The sequence below is a fragment of the Pyxicephalus adspersus genome, chromosome W (assembly GCF_032062135.1).
Source record: "Pyxicephalus adspersus chromosome W, UCB_Pads_2.0, whole genome shotgun sequence".
Classification (NCBI taxonomy): Eukaryota; Metazoa; Chordata; class Amphibia; order Anura; family Pyxicephalidae; genus Pyxicephalus; species Pyxicephalus adspersus.
The window spans coordinates 12299481-12311839 of NC_092870.1; the positions used below are offsets into that span (position 1 = coordinate 12299481).

The 12359-nt window shown below is 45.3% G+C and overlaps 1 protein-coding gene across 3 annotated transcripts in view; it reads left to right on the forward strand.

Moving 5' to 3' along the window:
• Positions 1-12359, forward strand: part of LOC140342818 (serine/threonine-protein kinase PAK 3-like) — a 166333-nt gene that overhangs the window by 100138 nt on the left and 53836 nt on the right. The window lies entirely within an intron of this gene.

Here is a 12359-nt window from a genome sequence, read left to right on the forward strand (position 1 = left end):
ATGGAAAAATAAGACATCCCCTGAAAATAAGACCTAGGGCATATTTTGGCATTTCAAAAAATATAAGACAGTGCCTTATAATCGGGGAAACAGGGTAGATATGCGTAGACTTGTATTGGGATTATCAGAAGAGATGAAGGATGATTAATGAAAACAGTTTTATGAATTTTAAGGAAAAGAAAGTCTTCAATTTACCGGAAGTAAGAGGAAAAATTGTCATATTATCAAATATTATAAATACGGTTTAAAAGAGAAGACATCATTTAGACCAGGAGGAACGGTGGTGTTTAACCAAAACAAATCCATTTAGTTTGGTGTTTCAGTAGAATTTGGTCAATGTTCCCCCTTTTAGGATTGTGGGAAATACATTCAAGTGCTGAAAATTCATAAAGCTGGTGTCAAAATTATGTCTAGTGCCTACATGGAAACTGACAGGTGTGGTCATTTTCCCAGTATTGATCAAAAAGATATGCTTGTAGATTCTTTTGTGTAGGGCTTTTTTGGTCTTACCTACATAGTAACTGCTGCATTTACGGGTGATCAAATAGATAACACCTGTAGAGGAGCAGTGTATGTGTTTGTACAGACGATGTTGTTGTTTGTTTGGAAGTGGGATGCTCTGTTGTTCCTGAATTCAAAGACATTGGCACATTTTCTACATTAGAATGTGCCAGGTATGTCTTTAGGTGAATAGCTAGGGGAATGATCAGAATAGTGCCTTGAGACTAAAGTGTCTTTCAAAGACGGGGATTTGCAATATGTTATACTTAGATGAGAATGGAGGAATTTGGCTGTTTTGGGATCACTTGTCAAGATCTTCCAATGTTTGCTTAAGATATTGGATATCGTTTTATGATGTTTGTTGAATGTAGTGATAATTCTGGTTGGTTCTTCTGATGTCTTTGATTTCTGTTGGAAAATTAGTGTTTTTCTATCCATAGCCTCACCTTTTTTATATGCTCTCTTCAATAGGGTTTTAGTATAACCTCCCTGTATTAACCCAAACTTTAAAGCTTGTGCTTCATATTTAAAATCTTGTAGGGATGTACAGTTCCTTTTTAGCCATAAGTATTGGCTAAAATTCATACTTTTTTTCAGGGGTTCCAGATGGGCGCTCCTAGCGTGCAATATGGTGTTTCCTGCTGTCTCCTTTCTATAAAGTGTGGTACTAATTAGACTTTCTGGTGTTGTTGTAAACGTCCAGGAATGGGACTTGTTGTTCATTCCAAGCCATCGGGAATTTTAGGTTGTAGGTGTAAATTTGCAAAGATTGGAAGAATTAATTAAGAGCGGATAAGGAGCCTGTCCAGACAACAAAAATGTTGTCCATGTATCTCTTTCATAAACGAATATGTTGGAGATAACTAATGATGCTTTGGTTGGAAAATAGGCATATCTCCCAATCACCTAGGTAGAGATTAGTATAGCTAGGTGCGCATCTTGTGCCTTTTGCCACCCTCTGGACTTGTAGATAGTATCTTTTCTTAACCTTTTGTCTGCCCCAGCCGAGTTATCTCCTGTGGGATAAGCAGTGCAAATAAGCCCCAGCCAGGTTTACTGGTATTGCTGTGAATGCTTGGAATGCTTTGATCATTCCATCCTGTCAGAGGATAGAGCAGTCAGCTGACTGCTCTCGGTATAGAAACTATAGTCTCATACTGCCTCCTAGTGACAAGTAGACATAAATACACATTACAGCAGTGGCCTTGTAAGCAGTATTCTCCCTAGATACATTGCCCCGATTCATCAATAAAATCCGCGATCGCTGGAAGCGCGAAAGTACGCCCGGCCATCGATCGCGGATTACCGCGGTCCGGACTCGAGTATGCGTGACCAGGCATCATTGCCATCCCCCACAACTTCTACCCCATCGTCCAATGTTTCTGTGGTTAGCATTAGCAGCATCCAACCTTCCATCCCCCAGATGCTGGAGCGCAAGAGAAAATATGGCCCAAATGACCCCAAAACAAAGCTGATCAATGCTGCAATCGCAGAGTTGATTGCGTTAGAGCTCCTCCCTTACCGGCTGGTGGACTCCAATGTGTTCCGTTATGCATTCCTCTGCGCGAACCCACAGTACGTTATGCCTAAGCGACAGTATTTTGCAGAAAAATGTGTTCCTGCTTTGCATTGGTTGGTCGAGCAAGCATAGACTGGGAAGATATATTTCCTATACATCTTACTGGGTAACTTTGGTGGCAACAGGGGAAGATGCAGCTGCAGCAAGGCCTGCATACCTACCTCCGCCCAGAGCACATTGCCATGCAATTTCCTCCTCAACCTTCACTTCCACCTCCCCCTTTGAATCTTGTGCCTCAACCTCTTCCTCCAGGGACACTTTGCCGTGGAGACCCAGCACCTCCCATTCGGCAGCATCTGTTCACCGCCAGCACCAACCTGCAGTTTGCTATTTCAGTGCACAATTCCTATGTTGCCACGCAGTCCTGAGGTTGCGAAGCCTCTGTTCCCTCTGCCACATGGGCGCAGCCATTCTAAGTGCCTTGTTGGAGCAGGAGGACATATGGCTAACTCCCAACAGACTTCAGCCAGGCAAGGTTGTGTGTGACAATGGTGCCAATCTCCTGGCAGCCCTGCGTTGTGGGAAAGTCACACACGTACCCTGCCTGGCTCACGTCATGAACCTGCTAGTACAGCGCTTCCTTAGGAATTACCCAGGCCTCCAGCCGCTGTTGCTGAAGGAAAGAAAGTTGTCAGCGCATTTCTGCCGGTCGTACACAGCCAGTGCCAGATTTGTGGATTCACAGCGAAATCTGAACCTGCCAGTGCACCTGTTAATTTGTGATGTGGCCACACGTTGGAATTCCAACTTTTACATGCTGCAGCGGTTGGCTGATCAACAGAAAGCTGTGGTGGATTACGTGGCATAGTCTGTTCGTTTGAGACGTATACCTACACTACCTTTCTTCAGCCCTGCGGAGTGGCTGCAAATGTAGGACTTGTGCACTGTATTGTCACCTTTTGAAGAGGCCACCAGGATGATCAACAGAGATCAGGCCTGTGTCAGTGACACCATCCCCGACAGTGTAGAGGCAGTAGCTAATGGAGACATGAATGGATGAGCGAGATTCCAATCTGTCCCTACCTACTATGTAACGAAACCACATGAAAGGTATTGGGCTTTGAGGAATCAGCGGGGAAAGAAGACCCTGTTGAGCTGGAGTCTAGTCTGGCATCTAGAGCTGGGCACTGGGAGGAGGAGGTGGTGGGCCTTGAGACGGAGCAAGGAGGGCATTACAATGTAAAGCCATCACCTATATGGACAATGTAGAGGCAGTAGCTAACGGAGACATGAATGGATGAGCGAGATTCCAATCTGTCTCTACCTACTATGTAGCGAAACCACATGAAAGGTATTGGGCTTGGAGGAATCAGCGGGGAAAGAAGACCCTGTTGAGCTGGAGTATAGTCTGGCATCTAGAGCTGGGTACTGGGAGGAGGAGGTGGTAGGCCTTGAGACGGAGTGTGGACGGCATTAGTATCTGGCATCTAGAGTTTGCTACTGGGCAGGTGGCAGCATCATTTACAGCAGGAGGAGGAGGCGGTGGGCTCTGAGACGGAGCGGGGACTGCATTGGGAACTGGCATCTAGAGCTGGTTGTTGGGCAGGCGGCAGCATCAGTAACAGCAGATGAAGGAGGCATGGGCCCTGAGATGTAGTGTGGATTGCATTAGTAACTGGCATCTAAAGTTGGGTACTGGGCAGCAGCAATAACAGCATGAGGAGGAGGCATTTAGCACTGAGACGGAGTGTGGACGACATTAGTAATTGGCTTCTAGAGTTGGGTACTAGGCAGGCAGCAGCAGTAACAGCATGATTCGAAGGCAGAGGGCTCTAAGATGGAGTATGGACGGCATTATTGTCTGGCATCTAAAGTCAGGTACTGGGCAGGGGGCAGCATCATTTACAGCAGGAGGAGGAGTCGGTGGGCTCTGAGATGGAGTGTGGACGGCATTAGTGTCTGGCATTTAAAGTCAGATACTGCGCAGGGTGAGGCCAGACTAAATAGAGGAGCAGTAATGACCACCAGCTGCAGCTGATACAAGGGGTGTGCTCATTACAAACAACAACACAGAAACAAGTAAAAACAAAGAGCCTGTCAGATAACCTCACGCTTAGCTTGTCTCACACATCTTCTAACCTCAGTCACGGGAGGGACCGTGACACCATAATATGATTTCATTTAATGTAAGCTGTAAACAGAAAGCCAAAACAAGAAAGATAAAAACATTTCATTTTAAGAGAGCAAATTTTCCATTATTAAGGGCGGCTCTCTGTGACATGGACTGGGAAACAATATTGTCCTCAAAGAACACAGAACAGAAATGGGAATGTTTGTTGGGAATGAGAATCCAAGAATGGCAATCACTTGCAATCATGGAGGGTGGAGCATCCTGGGAAAGGTTTTGTTAATTAAAGAAATATATTTGTACTAAAATTGACCAATTTATTAAAAATAAAATTGAAGTTTAATTGTTATATCATTTAAGTCCAAAATGTCTTGGAGTTGCTGCACTCATAACTAAAAAAAATATTGGAGTGCAAAGGGTTTAATAAAGTAAATTGGAAACAACAAATTCATAAAATGGTAAATTAAAAATAGTTCTTCTAACATTTCCTTATAAACGACATTTTTTGTGAAGATGTTTTCCTGTCCATGAATCAGTTCTCCTTGGTACGGTGTCGTTAAAACCTTTACTTTAACGTCACCTGAACGCCAGACTCTTGAAAAAAGGCAACATAAAGTTGACCATGTCCAAATACAGGCTCATATAGGTAAATCCCTACTTTGTTTGTCATTGGGATTTGTTGATCGTCATGGCAAATGCAGCCTTAATGGGAAATTGTCGTTGTTGAAGTTTAAAAGGTAATTCCAGGTCAGAACTTGTAAGGTCAATTCTGGGAATCAAAACTGTTTCACCGGTATGGGATCCCATAAGCACTTCTTCGCTTTGGGCGGCGTTCACGTTACTGGAGGCGGTTGTGGTTTGCACGCGCAGGTTGGGTCTGTGCATAATTACACCCTTCGTTTAGTATAAAGGATGGGCAATAAGTTTAAGAGGCTAATATTAAAAGAAAAATGTGGCTCACAGCTGATGTTAAAACCCATAAGGAACAAGAAAAGGGCATTCCAAAAATATAACAATGAAGGATCATCTTCATCATTTTTAAACTATAAAAAATTTAACAAAAGATGTAAAAAGGATATACTGTAAAATCGGCAAAACGTCAAAATGAAAGACAGATTGCAAAGGAAAGTAAGGCAAACCCCAACATTTTTTAAAATATAATAATAGCAAAAAGATCAGATCTGAGCATGTAGGCCCCTTAAAGGATGTCGCTGGGTTGGTAACTGGGGATCAGGAAAAGGCAGATTTACTAAACACTTTTTTTTAGCTAAAAATTGGAATCTGTTTGCTCTAAATTTGTTGAATTTCTACAAAACTGACATATCACAGACAGGTGCACAAATGTATTTTACAGTTTGGGATGTGCATTGATAAATGTCAATGATGTCATACTTTGCATGTTGGAAATTAGTCATTAATTTCCTATATGGGTATAGACAATCTACTTATTATGTTAACCCTACTTATTATGTTATTATGTGGGCACGTTAGGTAATAAATAAAGTCTTTCGCATTGGCTAAACGTATGTAGTACAAAGGATGCTGTGATGAGTATAGGGCAAATTACCTGTGTTTGCTTTCTTTCTCATGTTTATTGAGTTTTTTGTTTTATTTTTTAACTAAATTTGTAGTGCATAATTATACAGATACCTGATTATTGAATTGTATTATAGTGGGGATCTGGCATAATTTCTGGCAAAATTCTGATAGCAACTAACTCACCCAAATCCATTTCAAGTAATTTCAACACCAAGCAAGGAGTTAAGCTGTCCTGTTAAATATTTGTGTAATGCGCCTGGGCACACAAACCACAGCCAACTCCAAAGTCCTTTTATCGAGTTTTATTATAGTCATAAAACAAGACAGAGGTATTTACAGATGTCAAGTCCAATAAGCATAGTACAAGAGGGTAAGGCAAAGGCAGGTCACAAACAATCCGAGGTCAGGACAGGCAGAGTTCAGGCAAGAGTCAGGTATCAGACCAGACAAATTGGAGAAACAATAACCAACACAAAGAACGCACCCAAGCACACTGTGTACACAGAGGCCTATAGCGGCCAATGGTGTTCAGGACAAATTCTCCCTAAATGGCCAGAGTGACCAATGACCTTTTGCCATTTGGCGCCATTTGATTGGAGGGTAACTGAATCCCGATTGGCCGCAGGGAATTCAAACTAACTATGTCCCGCCCCGCGGCGAGGCAGCCGAGTGCCACGCCCTCGGGGGGTACAAGAGGCACGCGTGGTACTATGGCGATCTGCAAACCTCTTCTGCTGGGCTACTGCCTCTCCAAGATTACTTTGGACCTGGTTCCAAACATTCGGGAACGTTCTACCCAATCGTTAAGGACGGGAAGATCAGGGGGTGGACCTGATAGAGAGGACACTTTGGGACTCCGACCCCCGACACACATAAACGGAGAGATCCTGGTGGAGGAGTGCTCTGCGTTGTTTTATGCCACCTCCGCAAAGGGGAGATAGTCAGCCCATCTCTCCAGGCAACCAGATACAAAGCTCCAGAGGTATTGTTCCAATGATTGGTTGGAACCCTGACGAAAAAGAAAGCTCAATGCCCATTTGGGCACAGAACTCCCTCCAGAACCGAGACACTAACTGAACCCCACGGTCTGAAACAATGTTCTCCAGAGCCCCATGCAGGCGGAACACATGAAACACAAATAAATCAGCCAATTCCTTGGCTGAGGGTAACTTGGGTAGCGGTATAAATTGGGCTTGCTTACTGAAGTGATCTACCACTACCCAGATCACCGTAAACCCTAAGGACCCTGGAAGCTTCGTGATGAAGTCCATGGATATGTGGGTCCATGGAGCAGCAGGAATGGGCAGAGGCAGCAGAGTGCCGGAGGGAGCGTTACGGGAGGACTTACTCCGTCTCCACAGATAATGAGGTTTATAGCTTGTTTCCAAGAAGGCAGAATTGTCTTTACATACAGGTCATATTCATATCAATTTTGGTCACTTCCAACAGAGGGGAACATACAGCCGCCCTTCGGGTTTACCAGGGGGGTAGTCGGTCTGGTGGGGGGCTAAGAGGTTCATCAGATTCTCTAATAACACTAGAGTCTGTAAGGCTGACACCAAACATTGCGGGGACAAAATGGGGCTAGGGCACGAATCCGGAAGAGAAGCTGCCTCTGGGAAACAACGGGACAAGGCATCAGCCTTCACATTTTTTGAACCTAGCTTGTAGGTAATTTGGAAGTTGAACCTCGTAAAAAACAGGGCCCAACGGGCTTGCCGGGCATTGAGGCGTTTAGCCCCTTCAATATACTCCAGGTTTCTATGGTCAGTATAGACGGTTATGGGATGTGGTGACCCTTCCAGCCAATGCCTCCATTCCTCAATCGCATAGAGGCAGTTTTCTCTGAGCTTCTGGAGGACCTGGTGTACTTGTGCTCTGTGGAGGAGAAGATCAGATGAATAGATCAAAATATCGTCAAGATACACAACCACAAATTTACCCAGAAATTCTCGGAATACATCATTCACAAATTCCTGGAAGACTGCCGGGGCATTACACAGACCAAAGGGCATTACTAAGTATTCAAAATGCCCATCCCTGGTGTTAAAGGCGGTCTTCCATTCATCACCCTTCCCAATGCGGACAAGGTTTTAAGCCCCCTTCAAGTATAGCTTGGTGAAGAATCAGGCACCATTGACCTGAGAGAACAGATCATCCATAAGGGGCAAAGGGTACCGATTCTTTACAGTAATTTTGTTTAAGCCCCTGTAATCAATACAGGGTCTTAACCCGCCATCCTTCTTCTCCACAAAAAAGAAGCCAGCACCCGCAGGGGAAGAGGATGGCCAGATAAAGCCCTTCTCTAAGTTTTCTTGGATGTATTCTTTCTGGGCCTTTATCTCTGGCCCAGTGAGATTGAACAAATGACCACTAGGGGGCATGGTACCCGGGAGTAACTCAATGGGGCAATCATAGGAACGATGAGGTGGGAGTTTGTCAGCTGATCGGGGGCAGAATACATCAGCAAACTCCTGGTAAGGCTTGAGCAGTTTTTTAAACACCTCAAGGGCCCATACTGGCATTACTGGAGTCAGGCATCTAGCCTGACATTTGGTTCCCCACTGAATGATTTGACCCGACTCCCAATTAATGATAGGGTTATGTGATTTCAACCAAGGGAGGCCTAGAATCGGGGATTTTTACCATCCTGATCACAATAAGGTGGATCACTTCCTTATGGGAGGCCCCCACTGTTATTTGCACTTCTGGGGTAATAGAGGGTGTAAGACCCTGTTGAAGAGGGGTGCCATCAATGGCGGCTAAGGACAGTTCAGGCCCAAGGGGGGCGACTGGTATTCCCAGTTCAGAGGCAACATCTTGGTCCAGTAGGTTACCGTCTGCCCCGGAGTCAAGAAAGGCCATGACTTGGCGGGACTTCCCATCCCAGGATATGGTAGCCGGCACCAGGATGCGTCTAGTAGACCAGGCCAACGGGTCTGAGGGGCTCCCTTCTGCACCCCCGATACACTGGGACCTTTCAGGTCCCTTGCGAGGGCATGTCCTTGCCCTGTGACCAGGATCGCCACAGTAAAGACAAAGTCCACCTTGCAAACGCCGATTGCGCTCGGCGGGGGCGAGTTTGGATGACCCAATCTCCATGGGTTCCCCCAGGTCAGGCATGGAGGATGGAAATTTTGCAGGTGGTGTGGCGTTGGAAGTATTCACCAGAGGTCTAGGTTTCAAATGAGGGGGAGAACGACTCCTGGTTCTACGTACGGCTTTTTCTAGACGGCATTCCCAGATCCTCTGGTCAACACAGATGGACTGCTGTATCACAAGATCCAGGGTGGATGGAGAAGGGAGACCCAACAGCAGGTCTTTGACTTAATCGCTGAGACCTTGAGGGAAGCGATGGAGTAGAGCTGCGTCTCCCCAACGGTTACAGGTGGCCCAGCGCCGAAATTCTGCTGCATATTCTTCCACGGGACGTCTCCCCTGAGCAAGGTATTCCAAATTTATTTCCACTGTCCGGGTCAGGTCCAAGTCATTGTAAATCACCCCTGTAACAGCAAAGAAGTGTCACGAATAACAGGGAGGGGAGGGAAACAGAAAGGTTTTACTCACTACTAGGCCTCAAATGACTAGGGAAAAGGGAATCGTCACCCCTTGCAGACACCCTAACCTAGCCCTAACTCCTAACCTTATGAGTATCCCCTGATGGTGGCAATACTCATACACAGGAACCTAGTCCCTACTAGCCCTGTATAGCCCTAGCAGTAGTGTCTGGCTTGAGACTACTGGTTCCTTCCCCTATGAAGGACCCAGTGTCTCCCTGAGGCCTAGTAAACAACTAAAAAACCACAAAAGACCAAAAGTAAAGCAACTTATCTTATTAGCAGATATAAACAGGAACTCAGGATGGCACTACACTCCAGCTCTTCACAACCCAGCAGTGAATATCAACCGTATAGCATGAAGTGTGAGGCCAGACTAAATGGCGGAACAGTAATGACCACCAGCTGCACCTGATGCAAGGGGAGTGGTCAATGCAAACAACAACACAGAAACAAGTAAAAACAAAGAGACAGTCAGATAACCCCACATGCAGCTTGTCTGACAGATCCTCAAACTTCAGTCACGGAAGGGACCGTGACAAGAAGTCAGTGACAGAACTGAATGCAGGATCATCTGGGGGTAAGTTGAATGCCCATCTCTGCAGCTCACCTTTCAGGAGGGAGATGACCACTCCAATATGTTGGCGTGTTGTCCCCGAGGCAATAGGGCGAAGTTGGAAGTACAGAAGACAGGAGTCCCGGAAGTTGGGGAAGTCCTCTCTGTTCCCTAAAAATGTCTCTGGTAAATGAATCTGGGGTTCCACTGGCACAGCTGGACTGGATACATTTGGACCCGAGTCTTGCCCTGGGAGAGACCGTAATTCACCTGCCATTTCCAGGAGGTGCTCACGAACCTTCATGGGGTGACCGGTGGGAGCCCCTAATGCAAGCTCCTGTAGGCCCCGCTGGATTTCCTCTATTAGGGCTGGGTGGTGTATACTGTAATGCGCCTGGGCACACAAACCACAGCCAACTCCAAAAGTCCTTTTATCGAGTTTTATTATTGTCATAAACCAAGACAGGGGTATTTACAGATGTCAAGTCTGATAAGCGTAGTACAGGAGGGTAAGGCAAAGGCAGGTCAGGAACAATCCGAGGTCAGGGCAGGCAGCAGGCAAGAGTGGTCACAAACAATCCGAGGTCAGGACAGGCAGAGTTCTGGCAAGAGTCAGGTATCAGACCAGGTCGCTATTATAATGACAAATTGGAGAAACATTAACCAACACAAAGAACGCACCCTAGCACACTGTGTACACAGAGGCTTAAAGCGGGCAATGGTGTTCAGGACAGGTTTTCATTAAATGGCCAGAGTGACCAATGACCTTTCGCCACCTGGCGCCATTTGATTGGAGGGTAACTGAATCCCCTGCGGCCGATTGGAATTGGGAATTCAAACTAACTATGTCCCGCCCCGCGGCAAGGCAGCCGAGTGCCACGCCCTCGGGGGGTACAAGAGGCACATGTGGTAGCGTGCGCACCTCTTCCCACAGCACCCCTGGGACGTTCCCTACGTGCTGAGAACAGGACTTTCTGTAATCACGTTCATAGAGATGCAAGGGATGCCACCTGGCCGAACAGTAGGTTGGCCAGGACGGATCCCTCCGCCTGCAGAGAGAGACACGCTGCGAGCAGGGCAGCAGCCTCGGCCATGCTGCCTGCTGCAGCGGCGTCTCCCTCCGCGGCTGGGATCCCCAGGGACGCTGCGGGCTCGCAGGACAGGTAAGTTCCTTACAATTTGCTTTGGAAAAACAACAGCATAATGTTTCATCAGTGTAATGCTAATGGTTAAAGTGGGTCAGGATTGATAGCTTTGTTAGGAGAGACCTACAATTAAAGAGATATTTGAATCCAACATACACCAGACTAGACTGAGAGACTGGAGTGGGATTATTATTTTATATCTAGTATAGGCTAGATCCAATGTGGTTACCAATGTAAAGGTAAAAGACCCAATACCACAACATCAGTAAAGGATGTTCATAAAGATACTTATTGTAAAATAGTATGTGTAGATTATACTGATTAGTTCCCTTGTACACAGGGATCTTTAAAGGGTTGTAATTTTTAATTTTTCTTTAACAGGCACCTTAAACTGGTTTTTTAGTTTGTGTGAATGCTGAATCAATATATAAGTTTATAATATTATGAATGTGTATTTGTAAAGTGCCAACATATTACGCAGGGCTGTACATTTTATAAGAATTTAAAACGCCTGACAGATACAAACAATGACATAGGAGGTGGAGGGGACCCTGCCCAAAAGTGCTTACAATCTAAAGCTATGTACACACGTCAGATTTTTATCGCCCGATAATCGGCATCGGCCAATTATCGGGCGAAAATCTGCCGTGTGTACAGTCGGTGTCGTCCATCGTCCGGACGACCGACCTGCCGGATCCACGGACGATGGACGACAGCCGATCCTAATGAAAGGGAAGGGGAGAGCGCGCAGCAGGGTGCCGCTCCGTCGCTCTCCCCCTCCCCTCTCCATAGAGCATGAACGGTGCTGTATGTACAGCACTCGTTCATGCATCGTGCACTCCCTTGTCGTTGGAAAGGATCGTGAAAGATCCTTTCCAACGACAAAAATTGGAAGTGTGTACGCAGCTTAAGAGGTGGGGGAAAGTAGCACACAATAGGTATCCACTGATTTCCTTCACTTGTAGGAGATTCACAGATATCCACAGTTAATTACTGCAGTTGTCAGATCTCCCCAGCTTCCATATCCACTGAAAAGTCAAATGATAATGTTTACCCAAATGTTTCCCTTATGTATAATAAAAAAATAGTACAGCAGAATATCAGCAGGTAAATTCAATTCAGTCATGATTTTACAACAGAAGATTAGGTTTTAAACTACTTCAGGGAACCTATTGAACCTATTAAAATTTTCACATTAGGTTGGTCTTTTGCTACTTCATACAAGGAAATCTTAAATACATGCTGTCTTTTGTAATTAGTAATATTAATAGAAAAGCATAATTAATAGTATATATACTAAAGAAAAATATTTATTATATATATATAATAATTTTCTCATAAAGCTAGTGGATAATTCAAAATGTTGAATTTCTAACTGGCCTTACAGAAAAGCTAATTTGACAATGCCCCAACA